Here is a 20,891-nt window from a genome sequence, read left to right on the forward strand (position 1 = left end):
TCTACGTCCACCAATGTCATGCCTCATGAGCGATTCTTCAGGTTCCAGCGTCGCTCCACTCATGGGACATCCGTACCATATTGGTTGGCAGCTCACAGATGTTAATCCCACTTATGCGCATGTGTGGTACCCTGATGGCCGGGAGTCCACCATTTCACTCCGAGATCTGGCTCCCTGTCCAACCAGTCCCACGGACCCAAATGATAGAGGTTCCCACGGTAAAGTTTCCGACACTCTGCGCTCCTTTGAAGATGGCGCCCTACCTGGGACATCAAGAGATCTGCCGGCTACTCCACCGGATCAACTCAGGGAGCCGAGCGCTCCCCATGGAATGGCCACTCGAAGCCAGGACGCCAGTCAATCCCCGGCTACCAAACAAAATGAGGCCAGTTCTGCGCCTGTGGGGAACCGCACCCGGAGTCACGATCTTCCCAGTCTCCCTCAGGTCGATTAAGGCAACACGGGCCCTGTTGACCTACCAGTACAGATCAAGCGACCCAGGGACCCAGACACGGTCCGGGGGAACGTGCCTTCCAGCCACAAGTGAAGAGCTAAAAGACTGCGGCTATTTGTGGTCCAGCTAATCCGTTAAAAGGAAGTCATCAGACTTCCAAATCTTTAGGGAGGAAGAATGTTATGAACCTTATGACCCATGAAGAAAGACTCATGAAATAACACTGGACGGCCAGCTGGTGGCGCCATCCAAGGAGTATAAATACTCGGGCGTGGGCCCAGCTTGCCCAGGACATTTTGTAAACAGGAACTAGTGAAAGATAACTAGACCTCCATGTTTTGAAACAAGTTGATTAAAGCCTTGCTTTATACTCAAACCAAGTGCGTAGTGAGTTTTATTACATCACTATTCATGAAGATCTCTGCTTTGCGGATGCTCTACAGTGGCTCCAGCTCTGAAACGCGGACTTTGAGCAGCTGCAGCTGGAGACACGTCCTGCACATGTGTTCTCCCTGGACACCAAACGTGTCCCTGTCTTCCCACATAGCACAGTAGGAGCACACCACGCTGCCGAGCTGCCCTGCCATGTCCTACCCTTAATTTACTCCCTTTACTTCCTTTAAGTTAAAGAATATTAAATACACTAGGGACTTTACTTCCCTTTAAACACTAGTTACTCTAAACTAGAGACCTTACTTTTACTTCAACGACTGGACTGTGGAAATATTCGCTAGGTCCTAATTGCCAATCAGCTCCTTTGCTGGTTGTGACATCACTTTAGCGATTTCGCTGTTGTTGTTTGACTGCTCCTGATCTCGGACTCTTTCCCAACTCTCAGCACACCGGTGTCGGGCCTCCTCTACAGCGCTCTTTTATGGCCGCTCCGCCTTCTCTTCGGTCCCGCTGCTGCTCCCACACAGGTCCTGCTCTCCTTTGCCAAAACTGCTCACGTAACCCCCAGCTTATCTTCTCCACTACAAACCATAAGGCCTGCTCCCCTGCCCTCCTCCACACTCACTTCCAACAACAAGTGCGATTTGGCGCTAAGATCGAGACTGTCTGATCAGCTCCTCTGCTGCTTCCCTCCATTCCCTAGCCCACTGGGCCAAACTTCCCATAATGTTCTCAGCGGTCCTAGCCCTGAACTTGGATATTTCTCTAGTTTCTCTCCTGTCACCCCTCATGCCCTCTCCGAGCTCATCTTGTCCATGAGACCCCCCTCCTGCTCCTTCGACCCTATTCCCAACAAATTGCTGACCATCCAACTTCCTTTCCTGGACCCTATGTTAGCTGATGCTAACAGTTTCCTCTCCTCAGTTATGGTCCTCCTCCTCTTCAAATCTGCCATCATCATGCTCCTCCTCATAAGAACCAACCCCTGTGCACTCTGTCCTTGCAAGCTACCACCCCATCTGCAACCTCCCTTTTTTCTTCAAAGTCCTTGAATGTGCTGTCGCCTCCCAAATCTGTCCCCTTCTTTCCCGTGACACCATGTTTGAATCCCTCCAATCAGGTTTCCTCCTGAAACACAGTACCGAACCGGCCCCCATCAAAGTCACAAATGACATCCTATGTAACTCTGATGAACGATCCCTCCTTTTCTTCTCGACCTGCCTGCAGCCTTTGACACATTTAACCACACCGTTTTCCTCCAAAGCCTCTCCTCCATCGTCCAGCTGGGTGGGACTGCACTCGCCTGGTTCCATTCTTATCCATCCAGTCGTAGCCAGAGAATCACCTGTAATGGCTTCTCTTCTTGCTCCCGCACAGATGGTTCTGGTGTCCCCCAAGGATCTATACTTGGCCTCCTCCTATTTCCCCTCGGCAACATATTCCGAAAAATCAACATCAGGTTGCATATGTATGCTGATGACACCCAGCTTTACCTCACCACCACCTCTCTTGACCCCTCCACTGCCTCTGTTTCATCACACTGCTTGTCCAACATCCAGTGCTGAATGAGCAGACACTTCTTCCAATTAATATTGGAAAGACCGAAGCCATTGTCTTTGGGCCCCAGCTCACACTCGGTCCGCTAGCCACCGACTGTCGCTCTCCCTGGCAACTGTCTGAGGCTGAACCAGAACATTCGCAACCTTGCCATCTTATAGGACCCTGAGATAAGCTTCCGACCACATATCAACTCCACTACCAATACCACCTACTTCCACCTCCGTAACATCGCCCGTCTCCGCCCCTGCCTCAGTTCATCTGATGCTGAAACACTCATCCGTGCCTTTGTCACCTCTAGACTCGACTATAGCATCAGTGGTGGGTAAAGTTATAGAAACAATAATCAAGGAAAAAATTAACAGGTACTTGCAGAGGTTTAAGCTAATTAAGGAGAGCCAACACGGATTTGTAAAAGGCAGATCGTGTTTGATGAATCTAATTGAATTTTTTGATGAAGTAACAGGGAGGATTGATGAAGGGAATGCAATGGATGTTGTCGACATGGATTTTTGGAAGATGTTTGACAAAGTACAACATACAAGGCTGGTTCACAAAATTGAGGCTCATGGAAAAGGTGGGTCAGTGGCAGCTTGGATAAGGAATTGGCTTAAGGACAGAAAACAGCCAGTTGTGGTAAATGGCTGTTTTTCAGACTGCAGGATGGTAGACAGTGGTGTTCCCCAAGGGTCAGTGCTGGGGCCACTGCTTTTTTTGATATATATAAATGACCTGGATATTGGAATACAAAGTAATATTTCTAAATTTGCCGATGACGCCAAACTTGGAGGTGTGGCAAACAGTGAGAATGATACCAATCGACTGCAGCAGGACATAGAAAGCCTAGTAGAATGGGCAGACAAGTGGCAGATGGAATTTAATAATTAATTATTAATTAATTAATGCATTTTGGCAGAAGGGACAGGGAGAGGCAATATACACTTAATGGCACAGTTTTAAAGAGTGTGCAGGGACAGAGGGACCTGGGAGTTAATGTGCATAGGTCCCTGAAGGTGGCAGGACATATTGAGAGAGTGGTTAGCAAAGCATATGGGATCTTGGGTTTCATAAATAGAGGTATTGAGTACAAAAGTAGAGAAGTTATGCTGAATCTTTATAAAGTGCTGGTTAGGCCCCAGCTGGAGTATTGCATCCAGTTCTGGTCACCACACTTTAGGAAGGATGTGAAGGCCCTTGAGAGGGTGCAGAGGAGATTTACCAGAATGGTTCCAGGGATGGAGGGTCTTAGCTACAAGGACAGGTTGGAGAAACTGGATATGTTTCCATTAGAGCAAAGGAGGTTGAGGGGTGATTTGATAGAGGTGTACAAGATTATGATGGGTTTGGAGAGGCTAGACAGAGAAAGGATGTTCCCACTAGTTGATGGTACAAGGACTAGGGGACACAGATTTTAGGTTTTGGGCAAGAGATACAGGGGGGGATGTGAGGATAAACTTTTTTACGCAGCGAGTGGTGAGGACCTGGAACTCGCTGCTGACAGAAGTGGTGGAAGCGGAGACACTCAATGTTTTCAAGGGGAGACTGGATAGACACTTGAGGGAAATAAACTTGCGGGGCTACGGGGATAGAGCAGGGGAATGGGACTGACTGGATTGCTCTACAGAAAGACAGCATGTACTCAATGGGTCGAATGGTCTCCTTCTGTGCCATTATGACTCTATGACTCTATTCCAATACTCTCCAGACTGGCCTCTCACCTTGCACACTTCAGAAACTTGAGCTCATCCAAAACTCTGCAGCCCAAATCTTAACTGACAGCAAGTCCCGTTCACGCATCACCCATGTGTTCGCTGACCTACTTTGGCTCCCAGTCTGGCAACATCTGGATTTTAAAATTCTCATCCTTGTTTTCAAATCCCTTCATAGCCGCACCCCTCCCTATCTCTGTAATCTCTTCCAGCCCTACAACCCCGAGATCTCTGCACTCTTCCAATTCTGGCCTCTTCTGCATCACCGATATTAATCGCTCCACCATTGGCAGCCGTGCCTTCAGCTGCCTAGACCTTAAGCTCTGGAATTCCTTCCCTAAACCCCTCCAGTTCTCTACATCACCTTTCTCTTTTGAAAACCTCCTCATCACTCATCGTTCTGACCTTCAGTCACCGCTCTGAACCTCTTGGCCGTTGTTTGCCATCTGTCGCTTTTCTCTGTAAAGTGCCTTAGACTTGTAACACTTGAAAGGTGCGATGTAAATGTCTGTTGTTGTTGTTCAGGTGGGACTGACTCACGTACAGCTCAAACTCAGTTCCCAGCACCAACATTCATTTGTATTTCCTCCTGATTCCTTTGGTTCAGGGGAGAGAAGCTCTTCCTAGTTTGGACAAGAGCAACTAGAGTGCTAATTTGGCCCAGTTGGTGGCACTCTTGCTTTTGAAGCAGATCTTGGCTGCCAGAAATTCTTGGGCTGTTGTGCATCTCAAGCGGATTACCAGTCTGGGAGGGTCCTGGAATTGGGAGTGGGCCCTCGATCCATCCTAAATACCGACACACGGTCTAGAGATTACAAAAAACTAGGGTTGTATTCCCTGGAATTTAGAAGATTCGGGGTTGATTTGATTGAACCTTTCAAGATATTAAGGGGAACCGATAGGGTAGTGAGACAGAAGCTATATCTGTTGGTTGGGGAGTTTAGGATTAGGGGACAAAACCTAAAATATTAGAGCCAGGCCTTTCAGGAATGAAGTTAGGAAACATTTCTACACACAAAGGGCGGTAGAAGTTTGGAAATCTCTTCTGCAAACGGCAGTTGATGCTGGGTCAATTGTTAATTTTAAATTGGAGATTGATAGATTTTTGTTAACCAATGGGATTATGGGGTAAAGGCGGTTTTATGGAGTTAGGTCACAGATCAACCATGATTTCATTGAAGAGGCTCGAAGGGACTAAATGACCTACTCCTGTTCCTATGAAAGGCGCTATATAAATGCAAATTATTTCTTTTTTATATCCAGTTGCTTTATTGGACACTGCCTGAAACCTTTAGCCAATGTTATATCCTGGGCAATTTCAGAGGTTGTTAATGTAATACCTTGACCAGTGACACCTGCTTCCTCACCTTTTTATCTACTTTTTCCAACCGTACTCCATTCACGTCCCCACTTTCTTGATTTCCCTCAACATCTGCCTCCATTTCACGGCCTCTCTGTCCTTGCTTGTCCCATCCTCCAGCTCTGAACCCTGACCATTGGCTCTCGGGGTATAGAACCAACTTCACTAACCTCTGATGTCTCACTGACTGAGCCCCGCCCTCAGTGACTGAACCTCGCCCTCAATGACCCCTCACTTCAGTCGACCCTCCTCACTGCTGCATCTTCCTATCCGAAACCACCACCCTTTCCTTATGACCAACAAGCATTTTCCCATCTCTATTACACCTGGTCCTTGTTGATAAATCCTTGCTCCTCCCTCAGTCTGCACCTCAACAGCACGTGCACCAGCCGACCCATCATCTCCCGCCCATTTTAAATGCCACCAGCTCTGGGTCCCACATTAAACCTGTGTTGCCCTTTTAAGTGAGGTGGGACCCACCCCTGGGAGGAAAGGCCCCGCCCCCCTGAGCAGCTCACCCAGCCAGTAAACCCACCCTGAGCCGTTCACCTGGCCGGTGAATGTTACCTGCCACTTATCAGCACAAACCTGAATGTTGTTCAGGTCTTTCTGCATGCAGACACAGATTGCTTCATTATTGGACAAATTGCAAATGGAAATGAATATTGTACAATCATCAGCAAACACTCCCACTTTTGACCTTATGATGGAGGGAAGATCATTGATGAAGCAGCTGAAGATGGTTGGGCCTAGGACACTGCCCTGAGGAACTCCTGCAGCGATGTCCTGAGGCTGTGATGATTGCCCTCCAACCACCACAACTATCTTCCTTTGTGCTCGGTATGACTCCAGCCAGTGGAGAATTCCCCCCCATCCCCAATTCCCATTGACTTCAGTTTTACTAGGGTTCCTTGAAGCCACACTCGGTCAAAGGCTGCCTTGATGTCAAGGGCAGTCACTCTCACCTCGCCTCTGGAATTCACCTCTTTTGTCCATGTTTGGACAAAGGCCGAAATGAGGTCTGGAGCCAAGTGGCCCAGGCGGAACCTAAACGACATCAGTGAGCAGGTTATTGGTGAGTAAGTGCCACTTAAACGCACTGTCGATGACATCTTCCATCACCTGGTGGTTGAGAGTAGACGGATGGGGCGGTAATTGTCCAGATTGGATTTGTCCTGCTTTTTGTGGACAGGACACACCTGGGCCATTTTCCACTTTGACAGGTAGATGCCAGTGTTGTAGCTGTACTGGAACAGCTTGGCTAGAGGCGCAGCTAGTTCTGGAGTGCAAGTCTTCAGCACGATAGCCGGGATGTTGTCGGGGCCCATAGCCTTTGCTGTATCTAATGTGCTCAGCCATTCTTAATATCACGTGGGGTGAATTGAATTTGCTGAAGTCTGGCATCTGTGATGGTGGGCACTTCAGAAGGAGGCTGATATGTATCATCCACTCGGCACTTTTGGCTGAAGATGGTTGCAAACGTGTCAGCCTTGTCGTTTGCACTCACGTGCTGGGCTCTGCCATTATTGAGGATGGGGATATTCATGCAGCTTCCCCCTCCAGTTGTTTAATGGTCCGCCACCATTCACGACTGATGTGGCAGGACTGCAGAGCTTTGATCTGATCCATTGGTTGTGGGATTGCTTGACTCTTTCTACAGCATGCTGCTTCTGCTGTTTATAATGCATGTAGTCCTGTGTTGTAGCTTCACCAGGTTGGCACCTCATTTTCAGGTAAGCCTGGTGCTGCTCCTGGCATGCTCTTGAACCATTGTTGGTCACCTGGCTTGATGTAATGGTAGAGTGAGGGAGATGCTGGTTACAGATTGTGGTGGAATACAATTCTGCTGCTGCTGATGGCCCGCAGTGACTCATTGATGCCCAGTTTTGAGCTGCTAGATCTGTTCTGAGTCTATCTCACTTAGCACGGTGGTAGCGTGACACAACACAATGGAGGGTGACCCCAGTGTGAAGATGGGACGTTGTCTCCACAAGGACTGTGTTGTGGTCGTCCCTATCAATACTGTCATGGACAGATTCATCTGTGACAGGTAGGTTGGTGAGAACAAGGTCAAGTAGGTTTTTCCCTCGTGTTGATTCTCTCACCACCTGTCGTAGACCCAGACTGGCAGCTCTTTCCTTCAGCACTAGACCAGATGAGGTGTATGGTAGCATAGTGGTTATGTTACTGGTGCGTGTTACTAGTAATCCAGAGGCCTGGACTAATGATGTGGAGACGTGAGTTCAGTTCCCAGCACAGCAGCTGGGGGAATTTAAATTCAGTTAATTAAATACATCTGAAATTTTTAGGAAAGCTAGTATCAGTGATGGTGACCATGAAACCATGACAGTATTGATCGGAATGACCACTACATGGTCCTTGTCGTAAAAACCCAACTGGTTCACTAATGTCCTTTAGGGAAGGAAATCTGCTGTTCTCACCCGGTCTGGCCTATATGTGACTCCAGACACACAGCAATGTGATCGACTCTTTACTGCCCCCTGAAATGGCCTAGCAAGCTACTCAGTTGCACCAAACCGCTGCAAGGAATTATACTCTCTGTGGGATTTCCTCCACCTCACAGACTGCAGCGGTTCAAGGCGGCGGCTCCCCACCACCTTCTCAAGGGCAATTAGGGATAAACAATAAATGCTGGCCTCGCCAGTGATGCCCACATCCCAGGAACGAATAAGTAAAAAAAAGCTCGATCACTAGTGGTGCTACTGAGCCACTCTTGGTGATGGACATTGAAGTCCTCCTGAAGTCTGCTGTATCATTCTAGGAACAACTTATCTATGTTTCTATTAAAGGGATCAAGGGATATGGGGAGAAAGCAGGAACAGGGTACTGAATTTGGATGATCAGCCATGATCTCATTGAATGGCGGAGCAGGCTCGAGGGGCCGAATGGCCTACTCCTGCTCCTATCTTCTATGTTTCTATTGTGCTCACTTTCAATTTGGTTTAAATTAATTAATTGGGCAAAGGGAACAGTGTGCTCACCTGATACCAATTTTAAGTCATAATTATGAAAAGGAAATATTTTTTCAGGTTGTTCTAAACAGCAGAAATGATGCTTTGAGATTAATTTACATTTACAAATAATATTTTAGAATCAGATGTGCACTCTTTGGTCCAGGAATGGGACTCTCGTGGAGTGCTGGGATACCATCCTTTGTTAATGAGCAGTTTGTTCTCCCACACCTCCATCCTGTTCATAGATCAGGAGCGGCTTTCCCATTTCCTACTCCAGTCAGATGGTGACTTTAAATTACATGGCCCAGAAATTCGGGTCTCCACGGGTGAGTACGCACGGGGTACTCACCCGTAGGCCCAATGGAAGTGCCGGTTTCCTGCATGCGCGGGAAACCGGCACTTCCATTCCTCTGAACGAAGGGGTTCAGAGGTCGAACGCGTGCACAGGAGAGGCTGCGCGTGCGCATTGAACTTGGGTTTTTTTTTACAGGTTATCCCGGGAAGGTAAGTCTGTAGAAGTTAGAAATGTAAAAAGCAGGCATAAGGCCTGCTTTTTACAAGGTAAGTGGTGAATTAATTAAAATTTAAACATTTTTTCCACCGGTTTATTATTTTTAAATACTTTAAAGAAAGGTAAGTTAATTTTTAGCACCGTTAGAAAATAAAATTATTTTTTTCAAAAATGTAAATTATTGTTTAAACTAGTTATTTCTTGTAATTTATAGTTTATTTAAAAAATGTGAAGTTTTGGGGCTGTAGTATTTATAAGTCTAGACAGCACTTCCTGTCAGACTTATGAATGGAGCATTCCCTGCTCCGATTGGCTCCCCATGGCCCACGTGATCCCAGGGGACGCTTCGAACTAACTGCGCCCCTGGGATACGCAAGCACTGCGCGCCGGCAGCTGGACCAGGTCCCGGATCGGAATTCCAGCGGGCCCAGAGCTCAACGGCCGGCGCGCAAGGTAAGTGCAGATTGGGGGCTTGCACCCGCGGGAAGCCCCCGACCCGAATTTCTGGGCCTACATAGGTTTCAAATCTAAAAACCACCGACCTGTTATTGGCCGATTGCTCTTTGATTATGCAATAATTGAAGAGGTGAAAGTGAAAGTTTTGATTCTGGAATTAGAGGGAGTGGAGACTGTTGTGTCTGCGCCTTAATAACACACGGACTGCAGGAGAACGATAATAATAGCTGTTTACTGCACAGAGAGTATGCTGAACTGAAACTACAGGAGCCTGCTACTGCTTTATATACAGGTGTGGTCACTGCTGGTACTACAGCATAAAAGCAGTTCTCTCTTAAAGGTACATACACAACAATTCCTCCCCTTTTAGATAACCAGTACATAACATTCATTTAACAATTGAATAATAACTAATTACAATTACAATTTTCTTTGTACTATATACATCAGCTGAAAGTAAACATTTATAAATTCAGTCTTTGAGGAGGCTTCCTGATCCTGTCTGGATAGCGCCTTTCTCGAGTATACTGTTCTTGCGGCGGAGTCGATTCTGGCTCATTGTCATTGGTTGCTTCGTCAGCTTCCAATACCACTGATTCTGAGGTAGATGCAATCTGTACTTCGGGTTCATTACCAGGTGCACATGCTCGTGGTATGGGTTCGGCTTGTTCCTGTGACTCTAGAATCTGGTCAGCATGGCATCTTACGATGCTCTCTCCAACGTCCACTGTGTACATTAGTGGTCCCTGCTGTGTGCATATCGTTCCTGGCTGCCATTTTTCTGTTCGGTAGTCGCGGGCCAAGACTGGTTGCCCTATCTTGAAGCTCCTGGTTGGCCTTTCATTGATATGCTGGAATTGCTTAACCTCAACATCTCGTCTTATGTTTGAACTGGGACACAGAGAAGGAGCGGAATCACTGTGAGGAACACGACGAGAAGCTGAAACTGTTCTGTGAGGAGGATGAGACTCTGATCTGTGTCATTTGTAGAGATTCGCCCGCACGTTCAGGCCACAGGCTCCTGCCGGTCCGGGATGCAGTGAGAAAGTACAAGGTAAATGGACGGAAGTGTCTTAGACCCCGCGGATTGTTTGTGATGTTTATGGTTCTTTAGAAGTGGAGTAGTTTCTAGTTAGTTTTACTCAGAAGAGTAGGGGAGTGGGACAAATGGGAAAGGTCTGTCTATCAAAAGGCCGGCACAAGCACAATGGGCCGAATGTCCTCCTTCCATGCTGTATCGTTCTATGGTTGTATTCTCTGATTCCAGGACTCATTTCCCAGTAGTGGCGAGATTTAAAATATGGGCGCGGACAGTGTGGCAAGTTGCTGTGATTGCTGTACTTTGGAGCTCATTACATAAATGATTTGGACTCTGGAATCACAAGTTCAAAACGCAAAAGTACATTAATAAACTTGTGGAATGGCGTGTACTTGGCAAGTTAATTTCAATATAAATTCTTTTATGGCCTTATAAAAGGAGGCATGTATTACAAATCTAGTTGTATTTTCTGAAGAAGTTGCGAAGTTGGGGGATTAGGGAAGCCCAGTAGACCTTGTCTACTTCAACTTACAAAAAGATTTTGATAAGGTATCGCACAAGAGGCTTCTCTACAAGAGTAAAGCCTCTGGTATTAATGGCAATATATTGAGCTGGACTGAGAACTGGCTGGCAGGACTGCTTCAGGAAGATCTTAATGTGTTGGAGAGAGAAGAGGAGAAGAGGTCAGTGACAGTTTTGGAAACAATGGTTTGATGTTCGGTAGTGGGGTCATGGTCCAGGGGGAGGTAGGAGGAGGTGTCAGAGAGTTGGCGTTCAACCTCCGCAAGGTTCACCAAACAACAGCAGCACTTCCCTAGTCAGCAGGTTTAATGACAATGTTGGTGTTGGATCTGAGAGAACAGAGTGCTACAAGTTCAGAGGGAGGTAGGTTGGAGTGAGTGAGGGGAGCAGAGAAATTGAGATGGCCAATGTCACGCCAGCAGTCGCAATGAATAGATCTAGAGAGGGTAAGAGGCTTGAGGGAGGGGTCCAGGTAGCACGAGAAATCTGAAAGTGGGAGAAAGGGTCAGCCGTGCGGGAGGACGACTGCTGGACAAAGAAGTGGGCACGGAGACGAAGACAATGGAAAAAGAGCTCAGCGTCTTGCCGAGCCTGAAATTCATTGAGGTGGGGGCATAAGGGGATGAAGCTCAGGCCTTTGCTGAGGACTGATCGTTCTTTCCACCCCTCCCCCATTCCTGCCCCTGCACTTGCTTTAAATTTGTTACATCTCTAACTTTTTCCAGTTCTGATGAAAGTTCATCGACCTGAAACGTTAGCTCTGTTTCTCTCTCCACTGATGCTGAGTATTTCCAGCATTTTCTATGTTTATAACAAAGCACTGAGGTTCATTTCTATAGGGACAGAATTGAAAAGTAGAGAAGTTATTTTAAACTTGGAGTACTGTGCAGTTTTTATCTCCATATTATAAGAACGATATAGAGGCACCAGGAAGGTGCAAAAGAGATTTGCAAGGATGATTCCAGAACTAAGAGGTTATACCCATCAGAAAAGATTGAACAGGCTGAGGCACTTTTCTCTAAGAAAAGGTAACCTGAAGAACGTCTTCAATATCATCTGAGGGTTCGATAGGGTAGACATAGAGAAGATGTTTCCACTAGTCTGTGTGTGTGTCTGTGTGTGAGTATTTTGGTGTCTCTCTGTGTGACGTTGTGTCTGTGTGTAGTTGGGGGGGCGGGGATACGTCTTTATTAATTGCTTTTTCCGACCCTTATCGCTTGATTTTCCTCAGCACCTTCTTCTCATATAAATGGTTGGTAATAGTTTTCATAAGTGGGCGAAATCACTGTGATGTCTGGGCTACTGTAGGCGAAGCTAAACTATCAATTCCAATACACTGTCTGCTGGAGTATATCTGTCAGGGCCCCTACAGTCTGCTTTCAACAATTAGATCACTTTATTCAGGTTACAACTACTGGTCAGGACTTTATTTCCAAATACACAAAACCACAAAACACATTCACCAAACAGAAATTCCTCATTACAAAGTGTAGCCTGTACTCTGAAAGCCGAATCATTTCTGGGCACTACCTGTGATGCCCGCTTCGGGTTTTGTCCTTGACTCCTCCTGTCACTTGGGATGTGTTTGAATATTATGGCGGTATCTGATCGCCTCATCAATTCAATCAATTGATGGACAATCCCGGGCTGGTGGCTGCACTTTGCTGATGTGCTCGTCAGATGCACCAAGAGAGATGTTTTACCCCAGTGTACTTGGTTTGAAACACTCAAACCACTCTGTGCAAAGATGGATCCCAGCCGCCCTTTTATTATCTTCCATTTCCGTTCTTTCTTTACTATCTGGCCCAGCAGAGGCGGCAATCTCTTGCTTACCTTTAGTAATGTTGAAGAGGTCTATCTGTGTCCTGCTGAACCTCCTCAGCTTCCGTGAAAATAGCTCGCACCTCTCTCATCTCTCTTCATAACCCGCAACTCCACTCTACACTGTGCGCTGCACCTTTCCATCTTCATAGCTCTAACCGCCCATCCCGAGTCCACTGTAAACTACATCTTTCCATCTTCATAGCTGTAACTCCCCATCCCGAGTCCACTGTAAACTATATATTTCCATCTCGAGTCCACTGCACACTGCATCTTTCCTTCTTCATAACTGTAACCCCCATCTCGAGTCCACTGTAAACTACATCTTTCCATCTTCATAGCTGTAACTCCCCATCCCGAGTCCACTGTAAACTACATCTTTCCATCTTCATAGCTGTAGCTCCCCATCCCGAGTCCACTGTACACTGTAAGCTGCACCTTTCCTTCTTCATAACTGTAAACCCCCATCCTGAGTCCACTGCACACTGCACACTGCATCTTTCCATCTTCATAACTGTAACCCCCCATCTCGAGTCCACTGTACACTGCATCCTTTCCATTGCTTTTAGGTCCTTCCTATAATTGGGTCCCTAAAATGGCACACAATACAGCTATTGCGGGCTATGTTCAGTATTACCTAATTATTTTGTATTCTATATCTATCAATATAAAACCAAAGTTATTTGCCTTTTTATGGCCTTATCTACTAGCACTGTTTGCTTACTGGCAAGGCCACTCGTCACCTCTACTCAATTTTAGATGTTATCTGTTAAGTGCGTTGCCTTTTTCTATAAGTACTTCAAAAGTGTACTCTTTTGGATTGTGTTCCATTAAACTGCATCTGCCACCTATTTGACTTTCCTGGTGGCCTATTTACTTCCTCTTGGAATTCTTGTCATAATTTGCCACTTGGTGTCATCAGCAACACCGACCTCCGTGGATCACCACTCGCCATTTCTTTCTAGTTTAAAAACATTCTCTTATCCCCTACACTTTGCTTTGTGCCCTCCAACCACCTCACAATCCGTAAGATAAGCATTTCGCTGAAGATGAATAGACAGAAGATTCCGAGCTGGTGGTGTACGATTCTGCAACATGTGCTTCTGGTGTGTGCCAGGAGTCCAGAAGCAGACTTTTTAATCCCATGGCGGTCAAATCCTCCTTAAATCGTTGCACCATTATCTTTGCAATAAATCGCTTATGTGGTACTTCAGCAAATGCAACTCACCCGTAGGCCAAAGCATCTTTATGTTAACCAGTCTTTTGATTATCATCAGATATTGTGTCTCTCATCTTCGAGATTGAAGCTTGGTAAATGTGTTGCCTCCATCTTAAACTCCAACTATATAAAACTGTACAAAATCAAATAAAAATATGATGGCTTTTGACAAGAACTGGTTCCATTTTTAGGACCAGCTGAAATCCACCTTGGATTCCATGGAAGATAAAAAGGAAAATAAAAGTGAATTGAAACGTCAGCAGGAGGAGAAAATTTCAGAACTGGATGTAAGTACTACCAGTGCTACTTGAAAACACTGCACTGTAGAAATTCAACATGGGCAGCAGTGCTAAACGGGCCGGTATTGTATTGGCCACCAGATACACTCCCTGCCCAATATGCACTCCCATTGCCTTCAATAGAACTGAATATCATGCGGAACGTGTAACAGGCGATCAACGGGATACCGCCCAATTAGCACTACTGCCTAAGACCAATTTCAATGTGACTCTTATGCAACCCGCTTCTTGTATTATCTCTCACCATCTTAGGAACTCACAGGATCCCTGGAACAAGACATCTCTGCACAATTTACAAAAATCCATCGATATCTTCAAGACAAAGAAAAAGGTTTAATTGAAGCACTCAGGATGCAACAAGAGGAAGATGTTCAATTAATGGAGATCAACTTGGCAACAGTTGAAGAAGAATTAAGATCCCTTGAAGACGATATATTGAACACTGGAGTGCCCGGCGGTGCCGAGGCTTTTTCGAGGGCATGTTGTTGTTGGAAGAGAGAGAGAGAGAGCGACTGGGGGGGGAAGAGAGCGACTGGGGGAGAGAGAGAGAGCCACTGGGGGGAAGAGGGGGGAGGCGGAGGGGAAGGGGAAGAGGAGGGGGGGAAGAGGGGGGAAGGGCGGGGGGAGGGGAAGAGCGGAGGGAGGGGGAGAGGGAGAGAGTGAGGGGGAGAGGGAGAGAGTGGGGGGGAGGGAGAGAGAGGGGGGGAGAGTGGGGGGAAGGGAGAGAGAGTGGGGGGGAGGGAGGGAGAGGGAGAGATGGGGGGAGGGAGGGAGAGATGGGGGGAGGAAGGGAGAGATGGGGGGAGGGAGAGGGTGGGGGAAGGGAAGAGGGGGGGAAGGGAGAGGGAGGGGAGAGAGAGGGAGGGGGAAGGAGAGAGGGAAGGAGGAAGAAACTGGGCAGCCCAGACTAAAGATGGCGCTGTTCAGGCCCACATTGAAGTTCTGCCATGATCAAAGATGGCGTCACGAGGAAAGTTTCGTACTGCCAGGATCAAATATGGCGCGGTGGTGTCACTGCATTGAACTGCTGCCAGGATGAAAGATGGCCGGGCCCAGTTGCCGGGGTAACCCTCCTTGGCTCCCGATCTCCAGAGCCGGTTGCCGGGTTAACCCTTGAGAGGGGGGGGGGGGTGCTGAGGAGAGGGGCTAGGGGGCGGGGGCAGAAAGATAAAAAAGCTGTCTGCCAGCCTTCAGGGCGGGTGCGGCCAGCCTTGAAGGTGCATGAAGAAGCCGGCGGCCATTTTCTCATGTCGGTTGGAAGCATGGAAAAAAAAAATTTCTTAATAAAAACTGCAAAATTTCTTTTCTTTAAAAAAAATAGTACCTGCAAAGTACAAAATCGGAAATCTTCTAACTTTATATGTTCTTTCCTTAAAAACTTTCGGCTTTTGTATATCTTCTAACTTTATATCTTCTTTCCTTAAAAAACTTTCGCCTTTTGAAAATCGAAAGTTTTTTAAGGAAAGAAGATATAAAGTTAGAAGATATAAAAACTGAATTATTTATTCTCTATCTCTTCACTTACATTGCAATAGTTGCTGCAGTCACTCCAGTGCTCACGAAGACTGAAGTAACTTTTATTTATTCTGTCTTATTAAGCATCAGGCCCCGCCCACACACGCCATAGGATTGGTCAACCATCACGTGATGGGGGAGACCGAAGGGTGGGGGGTGAGGGGTGGGAGGAGCTTGCCACAAAACAATTGCCTAGGGTCCAGCATGGCTGGCAACAGACGCCCAGGCTTAGAGGCCTACCTGCAAAAACGGGGAAAGGTAGGAAAATTAATGAGATTAGATGAAAGATTTAGAAAGTAATTAACTTTTTTTTAAAAACAATTTTTGAAAGTAATTAACTTTTTTTTTAAAGAATTTCTGTTTTAAAAGGAACTTTTTTTTTTAAAGACGCAGAAAGCGGGAAAAAGAAATTAAAAGTTTGGAATCAAGATGGCGGCGACTCGCCTCGGTTCAGAACGATAAGGCCCACCCACACACGCACCAATTGGTGGACCGTCAGGTCACCGAAGCGTAGGATTGGTCAATCGTCCCGTCACTCGACCGTAGGAGGGCCCGGCCACACGCGCCAGGAAGCCGCCGTACGATTGGTCGACCTCGACGTCACTCGATGCTAATGAGCGGATAATGAGCGGAATGTTGAATGTTTTTTGGATACCGCGGGCGCAATTTTTGTCTGGCCGAAACGTAAATACGCTTAGGACGGTTCTGGAATCGTCAGCTTTCGACGTAACACACGTGTAGGTACGCTCTATAACTTTCGAGTTTATTCAATACAGACAGACGGCATGACAGACAGACAGAAGAACCGCTTTATATATATAGATTCTTGCTGTTATCGACCAGCAAGACAACATTGCTTTTCTCAAGGTAACGCTTTACGAACCACCTATTCAAGGAGGTAGGGTTCACTTTCTGTGACCCTACCAACCCAACAGGCACTAGTTGGACAGGCAGTTAAATTGCGCTGGGTTACTCACCTGCTGCAAATATAAAAATATAAGAAATAGGAGCTGGAGTAGGCCATTTGGCCCCTCGAGCCTGCTCTGCCAATCAACAAGATCATGGCTGATCTTCTACCTCAAATCCACCTTCCTGCACTATCCCCATATCCCGTAATTCCCTTAGTTCCCAAAAATTGACCGACCTCTGTCTTGAATATACTCAATGACTGAGCATCCACAGGTCTATGGGGTAGAGAATTCCAAAGATTCACAACCCTTTGAGTGAAGAAATTTCGTCACATCAGTCCTAAATGGTCGACCCCTTATTCTGAGACTGTGACCCATGTGTTCTAGATTCCCCAACCAGGGGAATCATTTTCTCAGCATTAACACTGTCAAGCACATTAAGAATTTTATATGTTTCAATTAGATGACTTCTCATTCTTCTAAACTCTAGGGAATATAGGCCGAGTCTACTCAATCTCTCCTCATAGGGCAATCCCATTATCCCAGGAACCAGTCCAGTGAACCTTTGTTGCACTCCCTCTAAGGCAAGTATGTCTTTCCTTAGGCAAGGAGACCAGAACTGGACACAGTACTCCAGGTGTGGCCTCACCAATGCCCTGTATAATTGTAGTAAGACTTCTTTACTCTTATATTCTAATCCCTTTGTAACAAAAGCTAACGTTCCATTTGCTTTCCTAATTGCTTGCTGTACCTGCATGTTAACTTTCTGTGATTCATGTACAAGGACACCCAGGTCCCTCTGAATGCAAACATTTCCCAGCCTCTCACCATTCAAAAAATGTTCTGCTTTTTTTGCTTTTCCTACCAAAGTGGATAACTTCACACTTCCCCGCATTGTATTCCATTTGCCATGTTCTTACCCACTCAGTCAACCTGTCTAGGTCTCTCTGCAGCATCTTTGCGTCCTCCTCACAGTTTACATTCCCACCTAACTTTGTATCATCAGCAAACTTGGATACATTACACTCAGTCCCTTCATCTAAGTCATTAATACGGATTGTAAATAGCTGAGGCCCAAGCACTGATCCTTGCGGAACCCCACTACAGCCTGCCAACCTGAAAAATTCCTCTTTATTCCTACACTCTTTTCTGTCCATTAACCAATCCTCAATCCATGCTAATATATTACCCCCAATCCCATGAGTCCTAATTTTATGCAAAAACCTCTTGTGTGTGGCACCTTATCGAATGCTTTTTGAAAATTCAAATACACTACATCCACTGGGTCCCCTTTATCCATCCTATTAGTTACGTCTTCAAAAATCTCTTAACAGATTTGTCAAACACGATTTCTCTTTCATAAAGCTCTGCATAATCATATTACGGTTTTCTAAGTGCCCAGTTACCACGTCCCTAATAACAGATTCTGGCATTTTGCCTACTACAGATGTCAGGCTAACTAGTCTATGGTTCCCCATTTTTTCTCTTCCTCCTGTCTTAAATAGCGGGGTTATGTTTGCTACCTTCCAATCCGTGACGACTGTTCTAAAATCTAGGGAATTATGAAAGATTGTTACCAATGCATCCACTATCTCTGCAGCTACCTCATTTAAAACCCTAGGATGCAGGTCGTCAGGTCCACGGGATTTGTCGCCACTTAGTCCCATTAAGTTCCCCAGTAGTATGAGTTTACTTATACTGCTTTCTTTAAGTGCCTCATTCTCTCTAGACCCTTGGTTCCCCATTATTTCACTATTACTGCATCTTTGGTTTGCCCAGTCTATATCTAAATTAAAGCCCCCTATGATCACTGTATTACCCTTGTTACATGCACCTCTAATTTACTGATTTATACTCTGCCCGACATTACAACCACTGTTTGGGGGCCTATAAACAACTCCCACCAATGTTTTCTGCCCCTTGCTGTTTCTTAGCTCCACCCAAACTGATTTTACTTCTTGATTTTCCGAGCTAAGGTACTTTCTCTCTGCTGTCTTTATCTCATCCTTTATTATCAGGGCTACCCCTCCTCCTTTTCCATTTTGCCTATCTCTTATAAAGTTAAGTAACCTGGATTATTTCGTTCCCAACCTTTGTCATTTTGCAACCACGTCTTCGTAATGGCTATTAAATCAAACCTATTAATTTCTATCTGTTCCAATAAGTCATCTATTTTGTTGCCAATGCTTCATGCATTCAGATATAATGTCTTTAGCTTTGAGCTTTGTCTATTTTTCCCTGATGTCACCTTAGTCACTGATGCCCTATTACCTTTGTTACTCTCAAGAAAGGAGGGAGACAAAAAACAAGGAACTACAGGCCAGTTAGCCTGACTTCAGTCGTTGGGAAAATGCTGGAATCCATTGTTAAGGAAGTGGTATCTGGGCACTTAGAAAATCATAACATGATTAGGTAGTGGCAACATGGTTTTATGAAAGGGAAATCGTGTTTGACAAATTTATTAGAGTTTTTTGAGGATGTAACTGGCAGGGTGAAGGGAAAATAGCGGATGTAGTATATTTGGATTTCCAAAGGGCATTCGATAAGGTGCCACATAAAAGGTTCTTACACCAGATTAGGGCTCATGGGGTTGGGGGTAATATAGTAGCATGGATAGAGGATTGGTCAATGGACAGAAAACAGAGAGTAGGGATAAACGGCTTTTTCAGGTTGGCAGGCTGTAACTAGTGGGGTGCCGCAAGGATCAGTGTTGGGGCCTCAACTATTTACAATCTATATTAATAATCTAAATGAAGGGACTGAGTGTAATGTATCCAAGTTTGCTGATGATACAAAGCGAGGGGGGACAATAAGCTGTGAGGAGAACACAAAGAGTCTGCAAAGGGATATAGATAGACTGAGTGACTGGGCAGTAAGGTGGCAGTAGGAGTATAATGTAGGGTATTGTGAGGTTATTCACTTTGGTAGGAAGAATAGAAAGACAGTATGTTTTTTAAACGGTGAGAAACTTTCATATGTTGGTGTTCAGAGATATTTGGGTGTCCTTATGCAAGAAACACAAAGCTAGCATGCAGGTACAGCAAGCAATAAGGAAGGCAAATGACATGTTGGCCTTTATTGCAAGGGGGTTGGAGTATAAGAGTAAGGAAGTCTTGCTACAGTTGTACAGGGCCTTGCTGAGACCACACCTGGAGTATGTGCACAGTTTTGGTCTCCTTATCCAAGGAAGGATATACTTGCCTTGGAGGCGGTGCAACAAAGGTTCACTAGATTGATTCCTGGGATGAGAGGGCTGTCCTATGAGGAGAGATTGTGTAGGATGGGCCTATACTCTCTGGAGTTTAGAAGAATGAGAGGTGGTCTCATTGAAACATACATGATTCTGAAGGGGATTGACAGGGTAGATGCTGTGAGGTTGTTTCCCCTGGCTGGAGTGTCTAGAACTAGGGGCATAGTCTCAGGATAAGGGGTAGGCCATTTAAGACTGAGATGAGGAGGAATTTCTTCACCCAGAGAGTGGTGAATCTTTAGAATTCTCTGCCCCAAACACTGAAATAGTTAGATTTTTGGACTCTAGGAGATTCAAGAGATTTGGAGATCGGGCGGGAAAGTGGAGTTGAGGTCGATGATAAGCCATGATCTTATTGAATGGCGGAGCAGGGGTCGACGGGCCTACTCCTGCTCTTATTTATTATGTTCTTATGATCTCCCTGTTCCTTCCTGACCCACTCCTTATTTTTACCCACAACTCTACTGTAGAGCCTTGACATTACTCATGCTGCTTTTAAATTTACTCTTTCCTGAATCCTCCCATCCCCCTTCATTAGTTTAGAGCCATCATTTCCGATTTTAGCAGATGGTCCTGAAGAGGTGGCTAGTTGTCTGCCCAAATCTTGACGCGTCCTTTTTTCATATATGTTCACCGCAATTTTAACATCAGCCTGAGCAGGGAAGCTGCTGCGGATTTCCTGCCAGGTGAAGGTGTGGAGCATTCGTAAGCTGAAGATGCATTTGAGCTAAATATTTTTTTCTTTTTCTTTGTGGGCCAGGAGGTGCAGATGCCTTGACCTGGATTCCTCCCCTTCCCTACCACAAACCCCCCCCTCCTTCCCCGAACACCTTCTGACACTTGCCCGAGTGCGGGTGTGAGGCCAAGTGCAGTTGAATTTCCAGAGGTCAGCAGTTGATTTCA

The 20,891-nt window shown here is 46.0% G+C and overlaps 1 long non-coding RNA gene across 1 annotated transcript; it reads right to left on the minus strand.

The window, feature by feature from the left end:
• Positions 1-9,628: 9,628 nt before the first annotated feature.
• Positions 9,629-15,870, minus strand: LOC147095638 (uncharacterized). Its single transcript, XR_015074812.1, has 3 exons — positions 15,841-15,870; positions 14,560-14,627; positions 9,629-10,787 (listed from the first exon to the last, which is right to left on the minus strand). It is a non-coding gene; the product is annotated as an uncharacterized LOC147095638 (long non-coding RNA).
• Between the last annotated feature and the right edge of the window lie 5,021 nt (positions 15,871-20,891).

This window comes from Somniosus microcephalus, unplaced genomic scaffold (genome assembly GCF_052327205.1).
Source record: "Somniosus microcephalus isolate GS21.2 unplaced genomic scaffold, FLI_Smic_1.0 unresolved_chr1, whole genome shotgun sequence".
Taxonomy (NCBI): Eukaryota; Metazoa; Chordata; class Chondrichthyes; order Squaliformes; family Somniosidae; genus Somniosus; species Somniosus microcephalus.